The sequence below is a fragment of the Adiantum capillus-veneris genome, chromosome 25 (assembly GCF_014529385.1).
Source record: "Adiantum capillus-veneris isolate H3 chromosome 25, ASM1452938v2, whole genome shotgun sequence".
Classification (NCBI taxonomy): Eukaryota; Viridiplantae; Streptophyta; class Polypodiopsida; order Polypodiales; family Pteridaceae; genus Adiantum; species Adiantum capillus-veneris.
In genome coordinates, this window is record NC_140955.1 from 3,875,748 (window position 1) to 3,896,942 (window position 21,195).

A 21,195-nucleotide genomic window follows, 5' to 3' on the forward strand; every position below is an offset into this window, starting at 1 on the left:
AGACACAAGGGAGTCTCTTGAACAATGGGAGACATCCACAAAGGTATATCAGTGACTTCGTTAGAGTAGAGACTCGACAGTTAGATGAGCAAGCTTCACAAAAAACCTCAGAGCCCACCTATACCAGAGGTATATCAACTAAGAGAGCCATTGAGCTTGAAAGAGCTAGATACCCACGTCTACGAGGGCGACCACGACATCGACCGAGGCTCCATCAAAGGAACGGGACTATTCTAGCACGACATGGAAGACGTCCAGTACGACTATATATAGAGGCGTACATTTGACAATGCTCTTCAGAGACCGATGCAATACATTCTTGGGCAATGCCCGATATCGGGCATCCTCGAACATTGATGATGATGATGATCATCATCGTCATTTTTTACTTTACTTCATTTTACCAAGATTGTATCAGTTTGGTCTCATAGGTCATTTTGGCCTTTTGAAGACGTTTAATATAACATTTCATTTTCTCTGGTACTTTTCTTACAAAGCTGTCATGTTGCTCTAGTTGCACTTTTGATTATTCAAGCATATGGGATTACGCAATGCTCGATGAGGGGTAGGATTTGAGGGGTAGTTAAGGCGGATGGAATCAAGGGATGTGAGGATGAAGAAAGAGAGGTCCCATCAATTACAGTGCGAACGGATAGAGTCATAGTTGGGGTGGCAATGGATGGAGAAGAGGTTGCTATCATGGTGGAGAAGAGGCAAGGTGATAGCAAGGGGGGAGAAGCTTCAATAGGGTGGTGATCGATAGTGTAGTTGTTGAAACTGGCTCTGATCGGCACAATTGCAACTAGCTCAAGAATTCTCTCAGCCTACATAAACTAGCATACAAACACAATACACACATACATACATTGATCCATCTTCTCTGTGTTGTTCATGCACAACGTCGCAAGATCGCTTTCTCTCTTGCCGGCCTCTATCATTCTTTTTTTTTGGGGAAAATGTGTATAAGAAAGGATACACAACTCTCTCTCTCTCTCTCTCTCTCTCTCTCTCTCTCTCTGTCTTTTTTTTTTGGGAAAATGTGTATAAGAAAGGATACACAACTTTCTCTCTCTCTCTCTCTCTCTCTCTCTCTCTCTCTCTCTCTCTCTCTCTCTCTCTCTCTCTCTCTCTCTCTCTCTATCATTCCATATTAATTTATAGATGAAGCCTGGGAGCCCAGCGTAGTTGCTACACCGCACGCGTTGCATATGGGCTCAACTTTGCTGCCAGTGGTGGTGGCGGAGACGATGGAGGGGATGTGAATGATGTGTCCGCTGATGTCACCAACGATGTGGACCCTAATGTGAAGGTTATGATCATCACATCACTTGGCATGCCGCTACGCAGGCTCGAGTTTGGCTTGGTTGTGCCCCCAAAGCCCACCGCTAGGTCCATATCTTATCTTTGATTTCTTTTTGCCACCACAGGCGGCCACTCCACCGGAGGTGGAGTTAGTCTCACTTGTTGGAAATATAAAGGGAAGGAAATTTTATTTATTCTTGATTAACTTGTTAAATATTAGGCTAGAAGGTGACACTATGTAGGAGTGATTGTTGAAAACTTTTTCTGATATCTTCCTTCTTTGACGCCATCACCTTCTTGTTGAACCATAGCTCAGATTGACAATAAGCAAATGCATCGTTAGTCAAGATCTTTAAGGTCCTTTAATGATACTAAAAAATATTCTCTCTCTCTCTCTATGTCTCTCTCTCTCTCTCTCTCTCTCTCTCTCTCTCTCTCTCTCTCTCTCTCTCTCTATCACACACACACACACACACATGAACCGGGTTTACTCATGTTAAGCCATGACTCACTTGCTGGCTAAACTTTTTATTGGGCCTATATTGGGGTATAGGCGTCTCTGCCTTGCCAGGCCGCCCAGGCTATGGGTGCCCACCGTCTGATACTATATTCTTGTGTACATATACAAAAAATAAGGGGCAACTCATACTTGAGTCTTTCTCCACCCACACACTGTGTACTCTCTCCTTATCGCCTTCTCGCACGCACACTGCACCGTGCATACACGCATCCACGTACACACACTCTTCAATTGGTATCAGAGCTTTGGTGACGCGTGCACTGATGCTTCCTGGCGAGACGAAAGCGACGGAGCTCGGCTAAGGTGTCTTGAGCTTGGGGATGGTGGAGAGATCAAGAAATCTTGAAAGCTTTGTGAGAATGCAATGAGAGCTTGTGATCTTAGCTGAGAGTGATGTATACTCTTGTGGAAGCTCAGAAATTAGTGTGAAAGATTGTGTGTAAGATGAAGATGCTGCCATAAAAACTGTGTGTGCGGTAACACTATTTTGAGATTCATTATTCTCCTTGTAGAAGACAGATCCGAATATTTTGCCCTCTTAGGCCCATCCGTATTGACGTGGATCACAAGTTTGCATAAGAAACTTTTTGTGAATTCCTCACCGTTTTGCTGATATTTAGCTCAGACTGACTGTATACAGAAATTGCAGGCTTTCTGTTTTCGCATAGTGTGCAAGTTTGATGCACTTTTGGAAGTACGAGAGGTGCTCCAAGTTGGGTGCATACATTTTGAGCTGAAGATGCAATTGCAGCTTATGCAAAGCTTGTGGTTTGAGGGTTTTGGTAGATTTGGGCAACGAAGTACGTAGGAATTTACACACCATCAAAGCGGTCTCTTCAGAGACACGATTTTTGGAGTACACTGGTGGAGCTTCTTTCACATGTTTTCACAGGATACTTTGGCATTGATTTTGTGCTTGGATTCATGGTCTTTGCAAATGGGTTTGCATATGGTTATGGTGCATGGTTGATGCCCATTGTACATGCATTTTAGCGAGCAAGTTCAAGTGTCGGTGAGCTCTCATGAGAGCATTGTTTTTGCATTGATCAGGTTTCCGGATTGCAACTTTTTTGGTGCTTGTTTATGCGTGCGCACTTTGTTGATGTACATTGAGTGCGGATTTCCATTGTATATGAAAACATGGAGCCATTTTGACATTTCTACTCATTGGCATTGAGTAGTGTTATGGTTCATGATTTAGGGTCCTCTTTCAGAGACTTTAGTCATTTACTCCCACTCTCGTAGTTATCTGCAGTTTTTTGGCTTGCGGTTTACGTTGAGTTTTAACTCATTTGGCAATTTGGCAAAGGAAATTTGGTTCGTTTTTCCTAGTCTTCTTGCCATAAAAGTTTGCAGTGTTATGCCATCTTGTATAGTGGTTGATATATTCCCACTTGGACAGTGATCAAGTGTTTGCTCTCACTTTGATAGGTTTTGTCAGTTTGGACACACTTTGGTGTTCTTGTACTCACTCTCGCAGGAGTGAGGATTGCATATGCTTGTGTGGCTACAGATAGACAGTCACATGTTTCATAGGTTTTTTGCAAATCTTTGCTGGCAGTTTCTCTTGTGGGATGCGTTTTGAGCTAGTTTGCTTTCTACTTGCGTATATGGTTATACGCTTTATGCTCGGCTGAGCAGTCTATCCTAGTTTATGCTTGTAGATAGCAGATTGTGGAGTTGTTTTATGCATATGTGAGCATTAGTTTTGATGCGATTTATCATGCTTTTAAGCATTGTCTAGTGGCCGAGTTACCTCCCACTTTTTTTGCCATTTTGGCATTCACTTATGGAAGCAGACATGTGTGACATTGACAGATGACGGTCTCATTCTTGCCGATACGTACGATGTTGGCATTGTGGTCACACACGGCACATTAGGCGCTGTTGTTTCAGGCGTATGAGACAACATCGGAAAGCTATGCATGGTGCGCATGAGATTTTAACACATGCTAAAGCAGTGGCTGCATATGCCAGTGATAGTGATGTCACATTTGCCTTTAGAGTTCCTCCCGATTACATGTCTTTGAGCAATGACACTTCTCCACATTGGTTGCTAGATGAGGATGCAATTTTCCATGTCACACTGCATCATGACTAGTTTAGCACCTTCTCTAGTGGGAGTTTTGGTTGTCTACACTTGGCCGATGGTTCGGCATTTGACATAAAGGCTACAGGAGATGTTTGTTTGTCTTTGCCTAGTGGTGCCTCATACACGCTACGACATGTGTGATACTTTCTTCAGCTGAAATAGAGCTTGATCTTAGTGAGATAGTTAGCAGACTTTGGGTGTCAGATACTGCTTAGAGAGCAACCTTTTCAGATGCATCGTGGTTCATTAGTGATTTCCAGAAGAGCTCGTAGTGGCATGGTATGTCTTATGCATGTGTCTGAAGTTTGAGACGACATAGTCTTGGTCTTATTGTTGGCATGCTTTGAGCAAGAGACAAGATGTGTCTCTTCCATGGGTGAGCTCCACCATGCTCACGAGACAAAGCATTTAGCTGTGCACGACATGCTAGTGGACTCTGTAGAGACTGAGATAGAGCGGCAGTGCTCTAGTGAGACACATCAGGTGTTGTCAGACTTTGTGCAGGCAGAGGTATTAGGACCCACTTATCAACACATTCACTTTTAAGTGGGAGATTGTTGGGGTATAGGCGTATGTGCCTTGCCTGGACGCCCAGGCTATGGGTGCCCATTGACTGATACCTTATTCTTGTGTACATATACAAAGAATAAGGGGTAGCTCATACTTGAGTCTTGCTCCACCCACACATTGTGTACTCTCTCCTTCCCGCATGCACACATCCACATACGCACACTCTTCAGCCTAAACTAAGTGCCTAATGGCTTACCTAGACATGACTACCTGGGTGATTACCATGTGTATGTAATTTAAAGTTTTTCCTTTGCTTTGGTCTACAAAAGGATTTGACTCTTTTGGGTAGATTGAAGCTAAGGGGATTTAACCCTTGTAGTGCACCTAACATAGTTAACCTCTATGGGACTTAACCCTAGCAATCACCTACTTAACCCTTACAATACACCTAACATGTGTACCCTCTGTGGGACCTAGCATATGTTGAGCACAATAAAGGTGATGATTTTTTTGTCATGTGGGCAATTACCATTTCCATATTTTATCATCAACATGTGATGAAAGTCCTTTCTCTCTTCTCTATGCCATGATAAGAGTGAGCTGATGACGAATGGGTTTAAACCCTATGGGACCCACCCCATTGTATGAATTGAGTGGATGCTAGGATAATTATTGAAATCTTTATTTTTCTCCCCTAACGCGTAGTTCTTCATTGATTTGTACCTGAGATAATTCATATTTTTTCCATGCCTCTTTTTTGGCAGACCCCGCGCTAACTATCCCTTACTCTGCCATCCCTCTTGACTCCCTCAGTCATCCCCCTCCGCACCCTTGACTGCATACGTTGATCTCTCCATACCTAATCACCTCTTCTGTTTCTCTCCCACTCGCTCTTGCTCCCCTACACCAACATAAGGCCTTGCCTCTTGTGAATACCTGAATCGACATGGCCCTTGCCTACTGAGCATACCTGTGAAGACTTCATAACAAGATCTACTGGAGATTTTAGCCATGCTTGGTTGAATTCTCTACACACAACGAGGAGGGATTTTGTCATTTCAATTGCAGACTCACCTCCTATTTAAATAGGTGAGGGTTTTACTCCCTCACTTAGCCTTGATTGTCCTTTTTCTTTCAGTATTGACAAGAGTGTATAGGTCATCGTATGCTTCTCTGATGGATTAAAATCTGCATTTTAGAATTCGGCGAGCAAATTGCTGCAGCTACTCAAGTGTTTAGCCTAATCACCTAACGTCTTTCACTGTTTTATTGGTTGTGCATATACAATATTTTTTCAAGAAAAAGGAGCGTGAGGTGTGCCTAATGACAGTCATGAATTTGTGCCTTAAATTGAGAGTGAGGTCAATGTGCCTTTTTGTGCTGGAATTAAGGTTGTAGGGAAACACACACAGCTTGGAGAAGACGAAGAAGCTCAAGGCACACAATAGAGAGAGTGTTACTTAGTGTGCAATGGAAAGATAAGATAGCTCTAGAGTGATGGGTGTATATACAACACACAGGGGGGGAAAACCCGTAGTAAGGGAAAAGATGACACACACAGCTTGGAGAAGACGAATGAAGCTCAAGGCACACAATAGAGAGTGTGTTACTTAGTGTGCAATGGAAAGATAAGATAGCCATAGAGTGATGGGCTTATATATAATGCACATGGAAAAAATCCCTAGAGTGATGGGCGTATATACAATGCATAGGGGGAAAACCTCCTAGTGAGGAAAAAAATGCCCCGACGGTCCTAAGTGTCCCCCCTGGGAGTGATTCGGTGAATGAGAGATGGCACATAGAGTATAAGGAAGTGCCATGCCTTGAGGACATGATCAGTCCACAAAGGGGAGTAAGCCCAAAACTTTGTGAAAAGTTTTGAACTTCTTGAGACAATGCCTTTGTGAAAAGATCCGCAAGGTTGTCATATGTTGGCACATAAGCCAAGTTGATCTCTCCTACTGAGAGCCTCTCCCTGACATAGTGGTAATGCAACTCAATGTGATTTGTGCTAGCATGAAAAACTAAGTTTCTCGCAACTGCTAATGCGCTGTGAGACTGTCAGTGTAGAAAGTGTTGGCATTGTCTTGTCCAACACCTAAATCAACCATAAGGTGAAGTCGCGGAGTGGAGCGTGGGTCGGCTCTCACACACACACACACAGATACACAGAGAGCTTACACAGTACGCAGAGAGTTGTTTGAAGGGTTATCTCCCAAAACCTTATTATCCACAAAAGTATATGTGAGTATATACAAAGAGTTAGTGATAAGTGAGTTAGGCAGGCGGGCGGCCATATCCGTATAAGAGGCCACTTGGGCTTTAATCCCAACAACCTCCCACTTAAAGTCCAATGTGTCACTTTAAGTAACTGTAAATCTATGAACATAAATGTACAAAGATTTACATGGCTGCCATCTATCCAATGCCCAATAACTCACGACAATGCACAAAGCCCTCTCCTGGAAGTCCCTTTGTGAGTAGATCGACAGGATTGTCCTTGGTGTGGATCTTCAGCAGTTGTATCTGCTTGTCTTCAAGTACTTCCCTAATGAAGTGATATTTCACATCAATATGCTTAGTCTTCGAATGGAACACTGGATTCTTTGCAAATTGTATAGCACTTTGACTATTACAATATAACTCTGGCATATCTACTTTGATTCCCAAGTCTACTACCAATCTACCAAGCCAAATAGCTTCTTTGCATGCCTCATTTGCTGCAACATACTCAGCTTCTGTAGTAGATTGCGTAACACAATCTTGTAATCGAGATCGCCATGATATGGCACCTCCAGCCAATGTAAAGACATAGCCTGATGTAGATCTCCTCTTATCCAAGTCTCCTGCATAATCTGAGTCAGTGTATCCTCTGACACTCAAATCCTGACTACCATAGCATATGCGCATACTCTTTGTATGTTTTAAGTATCTCATGATACCTTTCACTGCCTCCCAATGTTTCTTGCTGGGATTTGACATATATCTGCTAACCACTCCCACTGCAAATGCAATATCCATACGTGTAGCAATCATTGGATACATCAAACTACCCACTGCAGACGCATATGGAATCTTATCCATTTCAGCCTTTTCTTCCTCAGACACAGGACAATCTTGTTTGCTAAGTTTCACATATGGTGGCAATGGAACACTCAATGCCTTTCCCTTCTCCATATTGAAACGTTGCAAAACCTTGTCAATATACTCTGTTTGAGATAACCAAATCAACTTCTTTGATCTGTCTCTTTCAATGCGCATACCAAGTATATGACTTGCCTCACCCATGTCTTTCATGTCAAACGATTTTTCCATCTTTGACTTCAAAGTTGAAATTTCTTCCAAGTGTTTGCCAGCAATCAACATGTCATCCACATACAAAATAAGGATCAGCCAACTGCCATCCTTAGCCTTCTTTGTATATAGACAGTGATCGAACTCACTACGTTTGTAGCCTTGAGAAAGCATAAACTGGTGGAACTTATGGTACCATGCCCTCGGTGATTGTTTTAAGCCATAAAGACTCTTTAACAACTGGCATACCAAATCTTCCTTGCCTTTCTCAACAAACCCTTCTGGCTGCTGCATGTAAATTTCCACATCTAAATCACCATGCAAGAACGCTGTCTTGACATCCATTTGGTGCAACACCAAATCCAATATGGCAACCAATGCAAGAAAGCATCTCAATGTAGTCATCTTTACCACTGGAGAGAAGACTTCATCAAAGTCAATGCCTTGTTCTTGCTTAAAGCCCTTGGCAACAAGCCTTGCTTTGTACTTTGGCTGACTATCATGAGCAGTGATCTTATACCTGTAAACCCATTTACAAGGTAGAGCCCTTTTGCCCTGTGGTAATTTAACTAGCTTCCATGTCTGGTTTTTATGCAGAGCTGTCATCTCTGACTGCATGGCCAACTGCCATTTTTTCGAGTCAACCACTTGTAATGCTTCCTTGTAACAAGATGGTTCTCCGCAATCTGTGAGCATGACATAATTTAGAGATGGCACATAACGATTAGGTGGTTTGGAGACACGCTCAGAACGTCTCACCACAACTGATTCTGCCACTATAGGCTGTTCCTGAGCCTGACCATGCTGTCTTGATGTGCTAGCACTAGGTCCATCTTCCCCGAAGACAACTCTTCTGATCTCCTCTGTCTTCTCTGGCTTAGCGTGAAACTTGGCTTCATTGAAATGCACATCATTGCTACGAATAACTTTTATGGACTTAGGATCCCAAAGCCGGTAACCCATCTCGCCCGATTCTCCGTAGCAAAGAAATATACACTTCTTGCTCTTTGGTTCTAACTTATTCCCGAACTCCTTAGGAATATGGCTATAAGCTTCACAACCAAAAACTCTGAGATGCTTATACGAAGGTGCCTTGCCTGTCCATAGCATCTCGGCCACTGCACTCTTATCCAGAACCCTACTAGGAGACCTGTTGATCAAATGGACTGTTGTAGCCACTGCTTCCGCCCAAAATCCATCAGGCAACTCAGCATTTGACAACATGCTTCTAACCTTCTCTTGTATGGTCCTATTCATACGTTCTGCAACCCCATTCTATGAAGGATTATATGGTGCAGTAAGTTCCCGCTTAATCCCTTTTGCTTCACAAAAGTCTTGAAAAGCTTTGGAAACGTACTCTCCACCATTGTCAGTTCTCAAGCACTTCAACTTCTGACCACTCTAATTCTCCACAAGCTGCAAGAATGTCTTAAAGACCTTGAGCACCTCATCCTTGTGCTTCAAGAAGTAAACCCATACTTTGTGAGAATAGTCATCTATGAATGTACAAAAGTACGCTGCTCCCCCTAATGACAAACTAGGCATTGGTCCACATAGATCACTGTGCACAAGAGCTAACCGTTCGTCCCTACGATTCCTATTGGATCTATGCGGTTCCTGTGTTTGCTTACCATAAACACAATGCTCACAAAACTTGAAATCTGGAAATGAAAAGCCAGGCAAATAACCATAATGAGAAAGTATTTCCATTCCTCTTTTTGACATATGTCCCAGCCTATGATGCCACAACGACACACTTGGTTGCTCAATCACATTAATTACATGGTTTTTAACCTCTGAAACATGTAAAGTGTACAGAGTTCCCGACTTGCTGCCATGTGCTACAGTCATCGAACCTTTGGAGATCTTCCAAGCGTTGTTCCCAAAAACTGTCACATAACCCGCATCATCCAACTTCCCTGTACTGATCAAGCTCTTTCGGATTGCTGGAACATGTCTGACATTCTTGAGCCAGAAAAAAGAGCCATTCTGAAACTTCAACTGCACATCTCCCACTCCAAGTATGTCACAAACCTGCTCATTGCCAATCTTTAGTAGCCACATATGATGTAAACCACTCTTTGTGCGGAGAAACATGTAAAGATGCCCCTGAGTCGATAATCCAATCACTCATAGCATGTCCATCCTCTGCAGTCCAGAAAACAAAATCAAGATTGCTTGTGAGGAAGATATCACCAGCTGCTATACCAGAATCACTGTGTGGACCAGATCCTGTGACATTCACCTCTTCAATCTTCACTGAACTCTTCTTTTCATCTTGCTCAGAACTCTTTGTTTTGCCTTTTTCTTGTTTCCACTTCGTACAGTCTCTCTTCATGTGACCCTTCTTGCCACATAGCATTCTATGTCATCCTTTGACTTCGAGTCACGAGACTTACTTCGGTTTTGTGCCTTCTTACCCTTCTTCTCTTTAAACCGTTGTCTCCCTCGAACGACCAAAGCACTATTGCCTTTGCCTTTGTCAATGTTCTTCCTGTTCACTTTCTCTGTGAGCAAGCTGCCTTTCTACATTGGCACTTGTAAGACCTTCTGGCACGACATAATTACTTAGTGCTGTACGAAAAGTATCCCAACTGTCTGGCAAAGTGATTAAGAGAAACATAGCCTTCACTGAATGTGGAAAGACTATCTCCTGTGCTGTTAACTGGCTGAAAATTGTGTGAAATTCATTGAGATGATTTGACATGGCTGTCCCTTCCTTCATCTTCAAATCCACCAATTTCTTGAGCCAGTAAATCTGAGAAGCGGCACTTTGTTTCTCGTACATACCACATAGCTTTTGCCATATGCCATACGTTGTAGTCTCTTTTGCTACGTTGAAGTAAACATTTTCTGCCAGTGTCAGCATGATTGTGGAACAAGCTAACTCGTCAAGCTCTTCCCACTCATCTTCAGCCATACCTTCTGGTCTCTCCCCTTTGAGCTTCAATGGCTTCACTTGTTTTTTCTGCACCAAAACCTGCCAAATCTGCTTCTTCCAGAATGGAAAATTTGTGCCATCCAGCTTCTTTATGTTGTAAAGAGTCTCACTTTTAGAAGATGCCATATCTGCCAAACTGTTTACTCCTGGGAAAAATCCGATAGAGTTTCCCCTGTAAACTGGCCTCTATACACAGTAAACAAGCTTTAAACAACAAGCTGAACACCTCTCCTCAGGAACTGTCAGTATTTTGAAAATTTTTGACAGAGTCTCCCCTGTAAACTGAGCTCTGGAAACCAAAAGATAGCTCAAAAACAACCATAAATAGCTGACCGGTGACAAATCTGAAAATCTCTGTAATATGCTATCCTGTAAGCATGAACTGTCTCCTGTCTGGGCGATGACAGAACCTGTATCTGTCTCAAGATTGAACCCTGAACAATGCCTCAACGGCTTGACGCATAAGATGCAATCCAGTGTCTACACAAAGTCATACATCCTATGGGATAAAAGTCATCGAAGAGGATGCGTGTAGAGGGGAACTCCAGCAACCTAATCCACCTCACATTGGGTAACCCAGCCCCCAGTGCTTGGCTTCAAAAAACCTCACACACGACCCTCACAGATGGCTCAACAAACTGCCCAGAACTAGCATACATCCTACAATAGACCAATCACTGTCCTATGACCACTGCGACGGTCTGTCTGCTAGCGTGACTCACAACTAGCAGACCCACAATCACAGTACATCAATCTGCAATACATGCCAGTGGTGTCAAGCCGTCATATGGCCACACCTCCCCTGGAACCTGGCAAGCACAAGAAGTAGCAATGCAGACTGCAATATATATATCTGATGATATATATGTGTACCTGGTCTATAGATGATGCTTTGAATACGAATGAGTGATGTATGTCGATGTCGATATTGATGCTGACCACCTCCGGCTTGCCAATCTACACAAGACGGGTTTCTTTGCGGGGTTGAAACCTATCTTCTGATGTAGTGCTCAAAACGAAATTTTGAGGGCATAAACGGCTACGAAAGGGGGGTAAAACTTTAGGTCACCTACTGGAAACGCTCCCGGAACGCCGAGTGTGAATTTCCAAGCCTTGGATCCAGAATCTGCCTGAAAAAGTGCGCGCGTGCGATTACACAAATACACATTGAACCAAGCTCTGATACCAATTGAAGTCGTGCAACGGAGCGCGGATTGACTCTCACACACACAGAGAGATACCCAGAGAGCTTACACAATACGCAGAGAGTTGTTTGAAGGGTTATCTCCCAAAACCTTATTATCCTCAAAAGTATATGTGAGTATATACAAAGAGTTAATGATAAGTGAGTTAGGCGGGCAAGCGGCCATATCCATATAAGAGGACACTTGGGCTTTAATCCCAACATAAGGCGTCTGAGCTATACATACTCAGTTGTAGCTATGAAGCGTGTCCTGTACTCAGCTTCACAACTAGAAGTGGCCACAATAGGTTGCTTCTTTCTTAACCATAATATGCATGAACTACCGAGCATGAAAGAAAAACCACTCATGGACACTTGCGTGACAAAACAACTATCCCAATCTGAGACCAAAAAAGCGTGTAAATCTGGTGGCAATGATCTCCCCTTGGGATAAAACAAGCCAAGATGTAAAGTACCACTCAGGTAGCAAAAAAATCCTCTTGAGAGCCTGCCAATGCTTAGACCCTTGGCTATGCATAAATCTACTGACCTGTGAGACTGCAAACTGAATATCCAACCTCATGTTGCATACATCAATAAGGTAGCCAACATCAATCTGGTAAAGAGTGACATCAGTAGGATCACTAGCATCATGAAGACTCAATTTCAAACCTGTTTCCATGGAAGTGGCAATGGGTTTGCAATCCTCAAGTTCAAACATACATAGCAATGTCTCTATGTAACTTGTCTAACACAAGGAAATACCACCATCACACTGCTTAAACTGTATACCCAAGTAATGATGCAACATCCCCAAATCTTTCATCTAGAAAGTAGCATTCAAATCAGTCTTAAATTCAGCAATATGTCTCTCATTTGGTCCAATGATCAACAAATCATCCACATAGGGAACGAAAATGAGAAGTACATCACCCCCATGCTTTACATACAATGTGCTTTCTGTTGAACTGTTATAAAAGCCTCGTTTGACCAAATGAGTGTCAGCCTTCTCATATCAAGCATGAGGAGGCTTCAACTCATACAAAGATTTCTTACATTTGCACACTTTATCTTCCTGCCCTTTAATGACAAAACCACAAGGCTGCATTACCTAAACTTCCTCAAATATGTCACCGTTCAAGAAAGCAGTAATATTGTCAAGCTGATGTACATCTCAACCAAAATGAGCCGCCAATGCCATAGAAAATGCATAGTAGTCATACGACAATGGGCGTAGGATATTAGAAAGCCATTAAATCATGCTTTCTTTAAAATGCTATTTTAATTAAACATTGCAACAACCCAAAGCTTTATTCTTATCCAGTTGGAGGTAAAGTTGTCTCAAGAGACAACTAGAATTTACAAGAGTTATGGAGAAATGGAGACTTCCTTTCCCAGATGCATAAGAGGTAGAGAAAAGAGAATCTTGTTACCTGCCACCATCACCCATAGAAAAAACAGTCAAGTTAGTCCATAAGGTGGAAGGCAGGTGTCAGTGGATGCTCTTACATGTTATTCATGTCACCCTATCTCAAATACAAATAGGAAAAAAAAAATTAACACCATCTACACCTGGTTAGAAGGGTCCTTGGATGAGCTTGGGTAACAAGCGTGTAGCGTTTGAAAAGTAGGTGTTTGTCTTTTTTTGGGGGTTATAGTCTTGAGTCTTATATAGAATCTCTCCTACTTGACACCCTCCAAGAGTTTTTTTGGTCGTGAAGAGGAGGGAGTGGGGGGTACTCAAAACATGGTATTTGGGGGGTCAGAAAAGGGAGCGGTCTGTTAAATTGTGAGAGGTGGGGGATCTTCTAGACCCAATAAAAAAATCTCGCGCTCCAAGTTTTGCCATAAATTTTTGTGTGAGGTTGGGAGATATGAGTATTGAGTAGAGTACCAAAAAAGTAAAACTCAGGGGTGGTTTCCATAGGATTTTTAAAGAGAGAGAGAAATAGAGAGGGACCCACCTCCACCCACACTAGGAACAATAGGTTTGTAATTCCCTAGATTCTTTATTAGGGGGCACTAGGCCCCCTAAGGTTCCTAGTGCCCTCCAACCATAAGATGCTCTAGGACTTCCTCTACTGAACAAGTGTAAGATGAAATGCAAACTTTTGAAGGTGCCCTCTAACTAGTCTCCATAACCTGGCTCTTTCAAAGCCATTGTAACAAAATGCTTGGATGAGAGATTTAATATTTTGGGCTCTTTGGTAGGGTTGTTGTTGCAAAAAAGAATGGGCTTTAGGTGGGAGAGTATGACTTTATGGGCCCAATCTGAGGGTCTATTACTATCCCTTTTGAGGTATTTGATGGGGTGGTATGGAAGGTTCTCATCTTTGATGTGGAGACTCTTGATGAGGAAATTATTATGGATTGCTAGGTGGAGATTAAGAAATTTAGTACTATTTCCTACTTCACTTTCCATTGAGAGGCAAGCAGGGTAGGTGGCTTGTTCTTCCATAAATAGGTGAGGGTTTTTAGAATCTACGATAAGGATATCATTGAAGTATCTATAGGGAATTCCCAAGTTGGGAAAGAAGAGGTTTAGGGTTGGGTGAGTTGAGAGTGTTCATTAGAAAGTCAAACTCCATAGAATGGAGATAGAGCTTGCACCATAGTGGGACGCAAGATAGCCCCATAGGGATTCTGTTAAATTGTCTGTAGTTTGACTCTTGGTGTTGAATAAACATGTGGTTTATTAGCCAAGAGTTTAGCTCGATCACTTGTTGTTCATTAAAAGATAAGCCTGATTTGTAGGAATAGGCTGACCATGTTCCTTCCAAGCAACGGGTAGGGAGTTGCTTAAAGGAGATGAAGGGGGGGTGAGAAAGGGAGAAAGCTACTTTGATGAGTTTTGAGATGTGAGCTATAAGGCCAAGTGGGCCTTCATGGGAATAACATTTTTTTATATCCCCAGAATAAAGGGAGTGAGCTTGTTTTGGGAGGTTGGGAACACAATCATAGATTGAGTCAACAACCCACCAAGATTGGAGGTGAAGGTTATGGCAAAGGAGAGCTTTTTGATTGAGATTATTTGCTTCTTTGTTTAAGGAAAGGGATGCAAGATTTTAAGAGGCAGGCCATTAGAAGGGAGATTGCTGAGTAGCACCAAGCCGATCCACAAGTTAGTCATCTAAAGGTGTTTTTTTGGCTTTTGAAAGAGGCATAAATAAAGGGAAGAGAGTTATGTTGAATAGTGATAAGGGATAAGAAGCCTGCTTGAATATGTGCTAGTGTAGAGTTGACATTCATAGCCCAAGGCTTAAAATTCGGACTTTGGAGTCTTTTGTTAGCTTCCGAGATGATAAGTTGCTTACATATGATCACATGGTTATTGGTAGCCTTATCAAGGTAAGTTACTAAGAATTGATCTTTGAGAGATTCAATTTCAAGAGATAAGTCTGGGTGTTGGTTGTGTTGCCTCTTGATGGGTAAAAAGTTTGAGCAATAGCTGTAGAGGGCTTGGTATAACTTGTCTTTGTGAGGATAGAGGGGATAAGAATGCAACCCAGAGCGGTTAGGTGATCCAACACATTGGATAATTATGAGCATGCCTTAAGGAGGTTGGGGTTTGAGTGGGGATGTGTCTTAATCCATTAGTAAAGATTTTATTAAGTGTGGGGCTAGTAAAGAGCGAGCAGTTTGAAGTTAGGACGTGGCCAAAATGAAGTTTAATGCCTTGGTGAAAATAATTACAGTTACAATTCAAGGAACAATCATTAAAGCTCGAAAAATCTGATCTCGCGTTGCATATTTGATTTTAAGAGGTGGGGCAAATGCCCAAGTGAAAATTACTAGCCTGGGATGAAAAAGATGACCTCGCATTGCATATTTGAGTTTAAGAGGTTGGGCAAATGCCCAGGTGTGGGATCAGGGTGAGATTTCTTTCCGGATCTAGCTTCAACTTCTCTTTGTGGGGCAATTGCCTGCAGGATGAATTTGTCAAGTTCCAATGAAAGGTTAGCAGAGAGTGCCTGCTGGTTGAAAAGCACTGCAAATTTGATTGCATCTTTAGTCTTTGCCTGTAAAAGAGGTGAATTAGGCAGCTTTTATATCCTCTTGGGATTCTTTTTCAATCCAGCTGAGGAAGGCTATAGTAGATCGTTTTAGGGTAGGGCTATGGAAGAAGATAGGAAGCTGGTTCATGATCATTTAAAGAGAGTGATCGAACCATAAGACATTCCTGTCTTTGCAAAGCTCAGCTTGGCCCACATATTCACAACCACATTTGAGGAAGGGGCGGTGGAGGTTCTAGATTTGTGTTGTATAGTTTGTATCCCTGCTTGTGGTGGAGATGACACCTTTTACTCCAACTATGCATCCAAAAGAAGCTTTGCATCAGTTAGAGTCAAAGCAAGACATAGTGAATGGTGCTGCAACTAGAGAGTTCTCAATTAGATTGGAGGAGTTAGACTCCAAGATTTGCTGAAATCCAATCTTCAAGCCTTGTTTATCTTTGATATTAAGGAGGGTAAGGAGCAAACCTCCTGAGAGAGGGGCCAAAAGAGGTGAAACTATCGAGAGACCATGGTTTGTGGTTAGCTTCACCCAAGAGGATTTCCAAGAAGCGGGATGGGATGTAAGGGTCTGAGTATGTATCCATTGGCTTCTTTGGGATTGAGAAAGAGGTGATGTTGATGGCAAAGCTTTGGTTAGCTAGTTTTTGCTCTTCATCATCGAGGTCATTGGGGATGAGGGAGCTTGAGGATTCCACTTGCAAGGAGAGAGAAATTTCATCAAATCCGTCGAGCAGGTGTCTTTTTCATTGGGGATGAGGGAGCTTGAGGATTCCACTTGCAAGGAGAGAGAAATTTCATCAAATCCGTCAAGCAGGTGTCTTTTTCATTGGCGGGCAACAGGGTCATTGCGTAGTTTTCTTCCATGGCTTTCCATAAACCTTCTCATAAGGTTTGGTGATTGTTCCATCCACTCCTTCCTTTCTCTATCATCTTCATCCATTATGGTTTTGAAATTTTCTGCTAATTTCCTCAAGCATTGGACTGCAATCCTTGGGTTCTCTCTAGCCAAAGAATAGAGTCTAAACCATGCTGGGAGGTCAAGCATGTTTAGCAGTAGTAACTCTGATTGGCTGTCTACCGTCGATGCTGCTTGATCAAGGTCAATTAGAGTCAAGAGAGCAATCCCTGGATGATGGGGGAAGTTGCAGGAGCCATGGCGTCATAGCCTAGAGACAGTGGGCCGTGTCCCAAGCTTTTGTATTGATCTAAACAGAGACGGCAACATGATTAGTGGTCATATTAAAGAGCTAAAACTTGGAACATAATATGGAGAAGTGAATCCACGCAGGGACGGAAGCTACACAAGAGCAGGGTACTACGAAAAAAGCCTCATGCAGGGATAAGGATGAGTAGGTGAGGCACTTAATACTCCACATTCACAGACCACAAAAAATAAGGGGTGGGCGTTACTAAAACAGGCAAGAAAATAGCCCAAGTCTGCCCATAATATGGCTGGCCTTCCATCCAAAAAAGGAACATAAAAAAGGATTAAAAATATTCAAAAAGCAATGAAATAACTTCCTTGAGGACAATTACATGTCATAGGGAGGGACCTCTAAACTGAGGGGTACTCCTATACCACTAGAGAGAGAGCGAGTAGGATATTAAAAAGCTATTAAATCATGCTTTCTTCAAAAGGATATTTTTAATTAAACATTGCAACAACCCAAACCTTTATTCTCATCCAGTTGGAGGTAAAGTTATCTCAAGAGATAACTAGAATTTGCAAGAGTTATGGAGAAATGGTGACTTCCTTTCCCAGATGCATAAGAGGTAAAGAAAAGAGAATCTTGTTACCTGCCACCATCACCCACAAAAAAAATAGTCAAGTTAAGACCATCATTCAAATCATATGCAGCTTTTACTGAAAGAATCCGACACCCAGAAGAGGGGTCAGAGCTTTTATACAAAACCATTCATCTCTATGCATTGTTATGTGAAGCAAACTCATTCGGTAGGCTGTATCCGGCATCTTATGAAGGTGATCATTATATCATAGCATGGTTATGCTTGAAATTTAAACAAGAAAGAAAAACCACACTCAGTAGGCAGTGACAAACCTAGGTTTGTTGAGCTACAAGCTCCATGGTTGTGTAGCAGCGAACAACACACAGTCCTCTCTCTTAAGAAAAACCACACACCCCCAAAGCTAAGTGAGCGGCAAAAAGCACCCTCACCTCTTTAAATAGAGGAGGGGAGACCAACATTATTCCTGGCTTGCGCAAAATTCTCCCAAGTATTGAGTGTAGTATGCACCTTCTGGGAATTGACACCATGCGGCCGCCTTAGTAGTGGTCCGGCTCAATGGAGCGGGCACAATGGAGAAAAATTAACCACGTCGCCTTACAGCAGGGTAGGTGAGGTTCAATAGACAGGCACGTGTTTTTAACTTGCCACCTACTGCTTAATGGCAGTTATTAGTCTATAAGGGCTCTGTCCCATGGTAGATTTTAAATATGGTGTAAAAAATTGTAGCTATCTACCCACGGTGATATTATTAGGGTTTAGTAAAGTATTTTCCAATATGATGAAAGCTCAAAAGCAAGTAACAAAGTGTGCATGTGTGTGTGTGTGTTTCTCTCTATCTATCTAAGCTTCTCTCTCTTTCTCTCTACACTTTCACTAAGATTGACAATTCAGCCCAGTAATGCCTAAATCCAGTGTCGCCTAAACTCGGGGGGTTCACCGTTTAGTACCCCCCTATATAACGTGCGTTCGTGGGGTATTTAAAAAATCCCTCCTTTAACATGTCTAAATGAATAAAATGACCCCTTATTTTAGGAAATTTTTCCAAAATTGAATATAAAACCCCCTTATTTTAATATATCTCTCTTAATTTACCTTAAAAAATTCCATTAAAAAACCCCTCCCGCTGAACTCACGTGGTACATTAACATGATTACATAGTGCACCCCTCGAGAGCCTAAAGAAATGTGACATGGATTGGATATATGACCCCGTTTTTGGAGTTGCATCTGACTAAGAGCCTAGACAGGTTCTACTAGTTGAAGGTGACTTGGGTTTCTAAAAATAAGAGTGAATTACTACCTACATATGACCTTATAGCCTAACTAGATTATTTAACTAGGTTAGGCTACGGCTGTACCCTTAGCTTTGACTAAACTAGGCCTTAACACCTCTATTGTCTTAGGGACTTGGGGTGCATTAACCCCAAGGGCCTATACCCTGGGGGTTTTATGAAAGATAGGATCCCTTGTGCAGAATAAAAATCTTGTTATTAAAAGCAGAGCCTGAATGCGCTGTAAGAGCAGCTTTACTACAATTAATGTCCAAAATGTGTGAAGCAATCCACCTTTATGGCTTGACGCGCAGAACTGAGCCATGTCGTCTTGAATGCAAAGTTGAATACACTATACAAAAGCAAAAGTATTTAAAGGGGAACCCACTACCTTTAACTCACTTGGGTTCCCATTCATAATATCAACTGCTCATTATGAGAGCATAGCTAGGGTTTCAGATTTTGATAGAGCAACTGCTAAGCAAAAAAATCAATAGCTATACATGTCCTTCTTCTCTTCATAAGAGGGATTTAGCTTAATGATTCCACTCCAAGCTGACATGGCATCAAACAGGGCGACAAGACCATCAAACATAGCGACAAGACCATCTGAGGCACTTGAACACTTAGAATAGGTTTAGCTTCTTCAAGGAATGATGATTAAATTAACATGCATTTGTACAAAGGTACCATGTGGGGTGCATAGATTAGCTAGAATGGTATAATCTATCATTACCAACCTATGTTTAGGAGTACTTATTGGCTAGATATGTCTACTTGTCAATGGAAGGATCTTTGATAAAGTCTCATGTGTTCTTCTAGTAGCCTTCACGATGTGGTTACATGGCACGATGTAGCATCTTTGAGTTTCCATAAGTTTTCCACGCGCGCCATTCGAACAATTGCCAGTAATGCAACTGATGTAGTGATATGGCACTGTGACATATTTTTTAATTTCCTTAAGGCTTCCCCCTGCGCCATTCGAACAATTGGCAATGATCTCAATTTTCCCTTTTCTCTAGCAGGACCCCAGAGCAACTAAGATATGGCTTGCACATTAGACTTATGTATCTTTTAGAGTGAATGACTTAAAAGATATGTCTACTTGAAATGGAAGTTGTGGTCTATGGGTCTTGAATTTCTAAGGAAGTCACATGTGCTATTTTACCCTATGTATATAAGCGTCTCTCTCTCTCTCTCTCTCTCTCTCTCTCTCTCTCTCTCTCTCTCTCTCTCTCTCTCTATTTTTGTGTCTGGTGAGTATCTTGTAAGCGGCGTTGATGCCTTTTTCCATACGAAAAAATTCACAAGGAGATGTTTGTCTCACTGTTGGAGAAATGTATCGTGCGTGGATGTGCTCTGGTCGATATGTTTTTGTGATTGGTGAGTATCCTGTAAGTGGCATTGACGCCTTTCTCCATACGATAAAATTCACGACGAGATGGTAGTCTAACTCTGTTGGAGAAATGTATCGTGCTTGTCCGTGCTCTGGTCGATTTGTATGCCAATTTTGGGGGATCTCTCTCTCTGTCTCTCTTTCTCTCTCTTTCTCATTGAAAGAGGTAGAAAAACTCCTGAAAATAGTCCGCGTCGTCGTTGGCTGGTTTGAGGAGTTTTGAAATGCTTTAATCATAGCAAAATTGTTGTACCCTTTCTAACTCTCTCTCGTTGAAAGAGCTCTAAAAACTCTTGAAAATAGTCCGTGGTGCCATGGACTGGTTTAAGAAGTTTTGAAGTGCTTTAATTATAGTTAAATTACTGCGCTACAGTGACACAGGCTAGCATAAATGCGCCCTTACTTGCCCACAGAGAGGAGAGACATCAACAATCGCAATGTTGTGTGTGTTCTGCATTGACAACGAGAGCTCTTCTGATGAGAGAGAGAGAGAGAGAGAGAGAGAGAGAGAGAGAGAGAGAGAGAGAGAGAGAGAGAGAGAGAGAGAGAGAGAGAGAGAGAGAGAGAGAGAGAGAGAGAGAGAGAGAGAGAGAGATCACTGAAGATGTAATAAGTGCTAGAGTATGGCAATTATCGGGGCTTCTCTTGTGGCTTATGTCCCATATGTATTGGGTGATGAGTGCAACTTCTCTGGAAACTGTGACAATATAGAGTACAATTTAGGGAATTTAATTGCCACCTGCATGACTTCGCAAGTATACCGCTTGAAGATGGAGATATATCTAGATAATGCTCTGAAAAACACCATCGCGACTCTAAAGTGCCCTTGATATCGAGGTGGATTCCTTAGCACCTACACTGATATAAGTGTGCAAAGCACCGTGCTCATTGCTACTTGCACCAACGAGCAACGACGGTGACT